Here is a 7,696-nt window from a genome sequence, read left to right as displayed (position 1 = left end):
CTGGGAGGTCAATCTATGATCAAAACAATTACAATGTGAAAGAAGGTAAACACAGAGGAACAGAGATCCATGTTGTGAGAAGATCAGGTAGATTACAGGATAAAACAGACTGTGTTAAATGGAGAGAAGAGTTAATGGAACATAAGGTAACCACAACGGTGGCATTGCGGTGGTGACTTTAGTTTGGGTGTTGGGGAGGGTAATACAAGAAGGGGGAGGAGGTGGAAGAACAAGATAGATAGGGGAACACTGAGATAAGTTTGCATATCCCAAGTGGGACAGAGGTAAATAGGGATGCATGCTCAACCTTGGAACAACAGGGCTCTGGGATATAGGGATCTAGGCATATTTCGAAGAGGGGAAATACTTAAATGCTTGACTGTCTTATGAATATCAGTTTCCATTGCCTACTATTGTAAAATACACACTTGAGTGGGATAGAAAGAATGTTGGGAAACATGTTTAGAGAAAACTTGTAAGCCCATCTTCAGCCTATAACTGATTGGAATACCTAAAAGAGGTTCTAGAACATGCCCAGTGAAATAGGCCTCTTGCAAAGCCTTTGCATAGTATAGACCTTAGGTTGAATCCTGAATCCCATCCAGAACCTTATGAGGTGGGACATTCCCAGAAGCAAGGACAAGCAGACCAGCCTGGAACAGCTAGAGCAACAGAAGATCATCAGGAAACTGCGCCCCCCCCCCCCAAAAAAAAGTCAGCATGACTGGCTACTACAAGAGTAAGCACGCTGTTCACCAGGAAGAAATCAAGACAAGCAATCAAGATCCTTCAGGACAAACTCCCCTCTTAGGCTGAAACTCAAATGGAACAAATGAACAGACATGCAACTTTGCTGGAGACCACATTGGTCTACTTGGTGAGTGGAAGAGGGGAAAAGGCAGCAATGAAGAAATGGGCTGAATTCAACCACAGTCCACTGGCTCCCGTTGACCTGGAGATGATAGAGAGACAAGGAAGGGCTGTTTGCTTCAAAGTGTGGTGAGACCTGGGGACACTTGAGCCCATGAACAAGGACATAGCCACAGAGTGTTAGAGCTGAGAGTGAAGCATCCAGCTGATATGAAGTGAGGGGAGATGAACAAGAACAGCTAACCTTGCAGACGGTACCTATTTGAGCTAAGATTACCAAAAAAAAAAAAAAAAAAAATTTTTTTTTATAAAGGAGACAAGGGTAAATTGCTACAATTTGATGAACCTGACCTATACTCATACAGGTAGTAACTCTAAATACCAACAGAGAGTGAAGGAGTCTTCAAATCAAGTATCAATGCTATCCCCTCTGTACACAGGGTAGAAAGGGACAGGCAACTTAGACATAGGTGATAAATGAGGGGGCGATAAAGGCACAAAGTGACTGGCTTACAAGATTTCAAGATGGGGTTTAGTTTAACAGTGTGTTGGGAAAGAAACAGTCCCCACTGAATAGTTTCATCTTTTCTAGATGGGTCTGGTGAAAGAAGATGGGGGATAAGATTCGTATGATTCAATAGTGAATAATTGTTATCATGACTAATTGCGACTGTCACAATTTTAAAGGTAGAAAGTTTGTAACAAAAACAGGGTAGTAGTTAATCTTACAGTCCAGAAACAAAGGACCCTAGGACCATCAAGGGAGAATAGCACAACCAGAACGCAGGACGTTATCCAGATAAGCAGTGACGCCAGAGACGGAGACAGAGATGGGGTCATGGAAAGGGGAGCAGTTGAGGGCTCTAAACTCATGGGAAAAGAGGGACTAAGAGCTGGTGGCCAGGAGGCAGACTTGCAGAATGTGTCCTTTAGAGGTGTAAATTATTATATATGCCTGAGTTTTATTTTGTTTTGTTTGTTTGTTTTTTAAAAATCTAAACGAATAGAGAGAAATAGAGGGGATTATAATCATTGTAATGAAACAAGGTATATGATTAGTTGAATGTAAAACTGATGATCTGCCTTGTAAACTTTCACTTGATCCATAATAAAAACCTTAAAAAAGGGGGGGGGGGAGAATGGGCAAATAAACTGTTGTTGTTGTTGTTATGTGCCGTGGAGTCGATTCCGACGCATATAGACCCTGTACAGGGTTTCCGAGGCTGTAAACCTTTATGGGAGCAGAAAGCCTCATATTTCTCCCTCGGAGCAGCTGGTAGTTTCGAACTGTTGACCTTGCGGTTCACAGCCCGATTCATAACCACTATGCTACCAGAGCTCCTTAAATAAACTGTAGTATACAACATATTGTTGTTGTTGTTATGTGCCGTGGACACGGTTCCTACTCATAGCGACCCTGTACAGGGTTTCTGAGGCCGTAAACCTTTATGGGAGCAGAAAACCTCATCTTTCTCCCGCGGAACAGCTGGTAGTTTTGAACTGCTGACCTTGCAATTTGAAGCCCGATTCATAACCACTATGCTACCACAGCGCCTTATACAATACATCGTATACAATAAAATACTGTACATACTGCACATACATCAATGAGAAGTAATGCAAACATTATGCCAAGCAAAATAACCAGACTCAATATAGTACATACGCTATGGTTCCATTTATATAAGTTTCTAGAAGAGCTAAACTCATCTATGGTGAGGAAAGTCATAATAGTGATTACCTTTGAGATCTGAGTATAAGGAGTCCCAAGGAGACCTTCTGGGGTGCTGGAAATGTTCTGTTTCTTGATTTTGATACTGATCACATGGGTGATTACTTAGCAACAATTCATAAGTAGTTGTGCATTTATGTCTCTTGTACTTTTATTTATGTATGTTGCATTTCAATAAAAAAGGTTTTTACAAATGAAAAAATAAAAGAAGCAATCAGATTGTTTCATTGTACTGTAAGGCAGAAGTGGGAACTGGGAGCTTGGGAATTTGGATATGTCAGTGCAGTGTGGGAAGATGTGTTGATATTCAAGTGTGGAAAAAGTGGAAGTGAGATGGAAGAAGTTTAAGAGTCAGTATGGTGTAGTGGAGAGTGGTTGCGAACCACAAGGTAGGGGGTTCGAGTCCACCAACTGCTCCCACAAAGATTTACAGCCTCAGAAATCCTATGCAGGGTTGCTATGGGTTGGAACCAACGGGATGGCACTTAGCAACAACAACAAATGGTGCAGTGACTAATTAGACTATGTAACCAACCTGCTAGTGTTTGAATTCATGCCTCTTATCCTCCTGTACTTCAGGTTCCTTATCTGTTAAATGGGGGTAACAATAGTGCTTACAACATAAGGTTGTGGGGATTAAATGAGGCAATATTCATATAGCGTTCAGAACAATGCCAAGACATATAATCAGTGCAATCTACATACTACTTAAATCTGCAAAGGTTCTTAGGTGAGTGAAATACTCTATATAAAACTGTGTGGTGAGGGGTGGGGTCCTAGAAGGCAAGATGTGTTTGGAGCAATCCGGAAGTAATCTGGTGTAGTCTAAGTAAGGGATGGAATCCAGGTGTGGTGTTGTAAGATACACGCTGGGCTGCTAACCACAAGGTTGGCTGTTCAAACCCACAGTCACTCCTTGGAAATGCTATACAGGGTCATTCTGAGTTGGAAGTGACTTGATGGCACTTAACAACAACAAGACCCTTAATGCCAAGCTAAGGATCTCAGACTTTCTTCCAAAGACAGAGTTCTTGACCTTGTCTTTTGCTATTTTGGTTTTCCCTCAGTTATCTTACACCCCACATCCTTCCAAGGCCCTCAGGAGAAAGGATTGTTCTGGTGAGGTTGTTACACATAGTAAGGAACATCAGTGAGATAGGAAAGGCTTGCAAAAGAGAATGGGAGAAGCCAATTGGATTCAAACTTCCAATTCTACCCCCTCACCCTAAAGTAACCTTCCTTCCTTGGTCATGAGAAGAAAGGGTTCTCCAAAAAAACACAAAAAAACCTTGTGTCCGTGAGAGGAGCACATAGGGATCAATAGGCAGAGCTGAAGATGGAAAAGTCAGAGGAAACTGAGTCATGTGTTCCCCTTTTGGAAGCAACCCCATCTCACTATAAATGAGGGAGCACTGGCATTTCCTTTTTGCATGTACCCTTCTGTTAATCTCCCTGATCAAGGTGAGGAGGGGGCAAGATAGGCATGTTTAGAGGATTTAAGAATCACTCTATTTCTTCCTGTTTCTTTCTTAGCAATGACAACACTTTACCACCAGATGAGCATAAGAAACATTATGGGTGCTTAGCCAGTCCATTATGTGATTGCTTACACAGTCCAGGTTTAATTGAATTGGGAAAAAGAGTGCCATGTTTTACCATTCAATTATGTATTTTAAGAATTCAGCTATTTGAGGACTTTGACAAGGTGGCGGACTAGGCAGGTATGCTACCAAGACCCTCTACAACAAAGGCATGAGAGACCAACCCTGAGCTAAGAGGAAAAGATAGAGAAGTAGATTGAATATCAACTAGGAGAAGAAGCAGAACAAAAACAGTGAGAGAGGAGACAGACAGAACAAGTGAATTACCACTTGGCGTGACACAGAACAGCCATTTTGATCTTTTGCAAGCAGTGCTTCATCAGGACAGCGACCTAACAGCACAAGCACCCACACAAGTGACTGGCAATCAGAAATGTGGGAGTCTCCCCTTGATCCCCATACTCTCCTGGTTACCAGAAGTGTAGTCAGCTCCTAGCCTCACACACTCAGCAGTCAGTGACACCTCCCCCTCCATAGCTCCTGCCTGCTCTTTCTGAGGTCAAACTTGTGACCTTGTGGACTGGGTGCTGGGTGCATCACCCCCACATCTGGAGGCACGCAAACTCCATCTCATCAAACCATCAGCATGTACAATGCCAGCTCCACGGCCATCCCAGGGTGGGCAAGAACTCCTTCCATAGGCAGCTGTTTTGTCCCCAGTTTTTCTTGGGACCCAAAAGAGTTCCTTCTGGAAACAAGCACCCTGACCTCAGCCACCTTCTGAGCCAGCACGAATGACTTCTGAATCAGATGCCAGAACCACAGACACCATCTAGACTGGCAAAAACTCAGTCTAGTCCAGTGCTTATCTTACTGCACCACACCACTCCTTATTCCCCAACCTCATGAGCTCTTGACTGACAGAATGCTCCAGCTGATAACAGGTGCCCAGCCCCCAAAGTGTTCTCTCTGGTTCCTGCTCTAGCCCTAGATTTCATCTTCTTCTTTTTGTTCCTTCTGTTTCCCTTCCCTTGTTTTCTATTCTTTCTACTGTACTTTCCTTTTATCTTTTCTTTCTTTTATCTTGTTTCTTTTTTTCTCCCCCCTTCTTTTTTCTTCTCTCAGTATTTTAAATTTGCGATTTTCTTTTCTTCCCCCTCCCTAATTTTTTATTTATTTATTTATTTATTTTTATTTTTAACCTCACAGAGTCTTATTTTCAGAGTTACTATTGTTGCTGTTAGGTGCCATCCAGTCAGTTCTGATTCATAGTGACCTGATCCACAACACAACGAAATACTGCCGGGTCCTGTGATGTTTTCATAATTGTTGTGTTGCTTCCATGGTGTCAGTCAGTCTCATTGGGGGTCTACCTCGTTTTGATTACCCACCACTTTACCAAGCATGATGTCCTTTTCCAGGGATTTCTTCTTATTGTTGTATACCAACGAGTAGGTTCAGACCCATAGCGAACCTGTATAGGTTTCCGAGGGGTGGCTGGTAAGTTTGAACCGCCGACCTTGCAGTCCAGTGCATTAACCCACAGTGCCAGATGTATCTAATTCCTGACTTTTCTGAAGTTTTTTTGTGCAAATCATCTTGCTAGTAGGTAACATCCACTGCCAGCTTAGCATGCAATTCCCAGCTCTCATTGTCTCTCCTGTTTTCTTTGCTGTTGTGGGAATAAACCAATATAAATGTTGACCATTCAATTCTCCATGCTAACCTGGAGCAGAAAATACTTAACTAAAAGAATCTGGCTTTTTGTTTGTTTGACTTTAACAAACATAAATGTATTCTTTCACAGTTTAGGAGGCTAGAAGTTCAAGTTCACAGTGCTAGCTCCAGGGAAAGCTTTCTCTTTCTTTTGACTCATAGTCCAGGAGGAAGGCCCTTGTCCCCTTTTAGCATCTGTAGGCCAGCAGTACTTGGAGAATTGCATGTGTTTTGGTCTCAATCTTCCCCTGGATTCAGAGGGTTCCCAGCACAGGGACATGGTTCTAAAGAGCATCCTTCACTCTCTGCTCTTCTTTCTTGGTGGTAGTACGTCCCCCTCAGAAATCCATTTATAAAGTCCAAACTTTGTGCATCTTGACAATAATAAAGAGGAAAATTTGGGGTCTGTGATAGTTAAGGATTTGTGTCAACTTGGCTGGACCAGAAATTTCTATGGTTTAGCAGCAAAGATGTAGTTATCACCTCCAGGATGAGTTCCAATATAATACAATCTCCCCCTCCCTAATTTTTTTAAAAAAATTTCCTCATTCATACCTATACAAGAGTTGCTGGAAGAAAACTTACTTAGCATCATAAAAGATAAGAAGATACGCATTCAAGAAGATGAATGAACTATAAACAGGGTATATCCCAAAAGAAAATCACCAAGATGTATCATAATCAAACTTTCCAAAACAAAAGACAGAGAAAGGAGCAGCTCAGGAAAAATGAAGTTACCTACAAAGGAGAATCAATAAGAGAGCCAAAACAAAACAGAAACCATGCAGGAAGGAAGCAATGGGATGACATATATAAAGACTATATATAGGAAAATTGCCAGCCAAGAATTATGCACCCAGAAAAATTGTAAATGTGGAAAATGTATAAATTAGGGCATTTCCAGATAAACAGAAATGAATGAAATTTGTAACAACCAGAACAATCTTACAAAAACAAAAAACTGAAGGGAGTTCTTTGGACAGAGAACCAACAGTAGCAGACAAAAACCTGAGATTAACATACATGACAATACCACCCAGAAGTCATCCCAGCTATTGTTGTTAAGTGCCATCGAGTTGGTTCTGACTCATAACAACCCTGTATAAGGTTTCCAAGGAGCAGCTGGTAGGTTTGAACTTGAGACTTTGTAGTTTGCAGTCCAGTGCTTATCTTGCCGCACCACACCAGGAGTCCCAGATATAGAAGTTTCTAAAATAAAACAAATCTAAAAGACCGAAAACAGAGAACCCAGAGATATAAATTTGTAAATGAAGACAATTATAAAGTAGAAAGAGGAAATGGTGTAGTTATAGAATTTACACATGGAGAAGTCAAATAGAGTTCAAGATCAAACAGACTGTTTCAAAGTTGGAAAGAAATGAATAGATTACAAGACAGTCACAAAGAAAATAAATAAACCTTAACAGAATAAAAAAGAAGAAAATCATAAGATTTTAGTAAACACTAAAACAACAGCAATGATGAAAGTGGCAAGAAAATGTCACTTCCAAACAAAATGAACTCAGCACAGAAAATTATATGGAGCATAGAAACTAGCAGCACCACAGAAAAACATGCAGCAAAATGATAGCAATAAATTTATGTTGTTATTGTTGTTAAGAGCCATCGAGTTGATTCTGACCCATAGCAACCCTGCATAGGGTTTCCAAGGAGCAGCTGGTGAGCTTGAACTGCCAACCTTGCGGCTCAAATTGACTTTGCAGTCCAGCGCATTAACCCACAGCACCACATCAGGATTCCAAATAAATTTATACCTATCAATAATTACATTGAATGTAAATGATCCACAGGCTTTAGTCAAGAAACAGAGCAATAG

Source organism: Chrysochloris asiatica, unplaced genomic scaffold (genome assembly GCF_000296735.1).
Source record: "Chrysochloris asiatica unplaced genomic scaffold, ChrAsi1.0 scaffold00315, whole genome shotgun sequence".
Taxonomy (NCBI): Eukaryota; Metazoa; Chordata; class Mammalia; order Afrosoricida; family Chrysochloridae; genus Chrysochloris; species Chrysochloris asiatica.
This window is presented reverse-complemented; position numbering follows the sequence as displayed.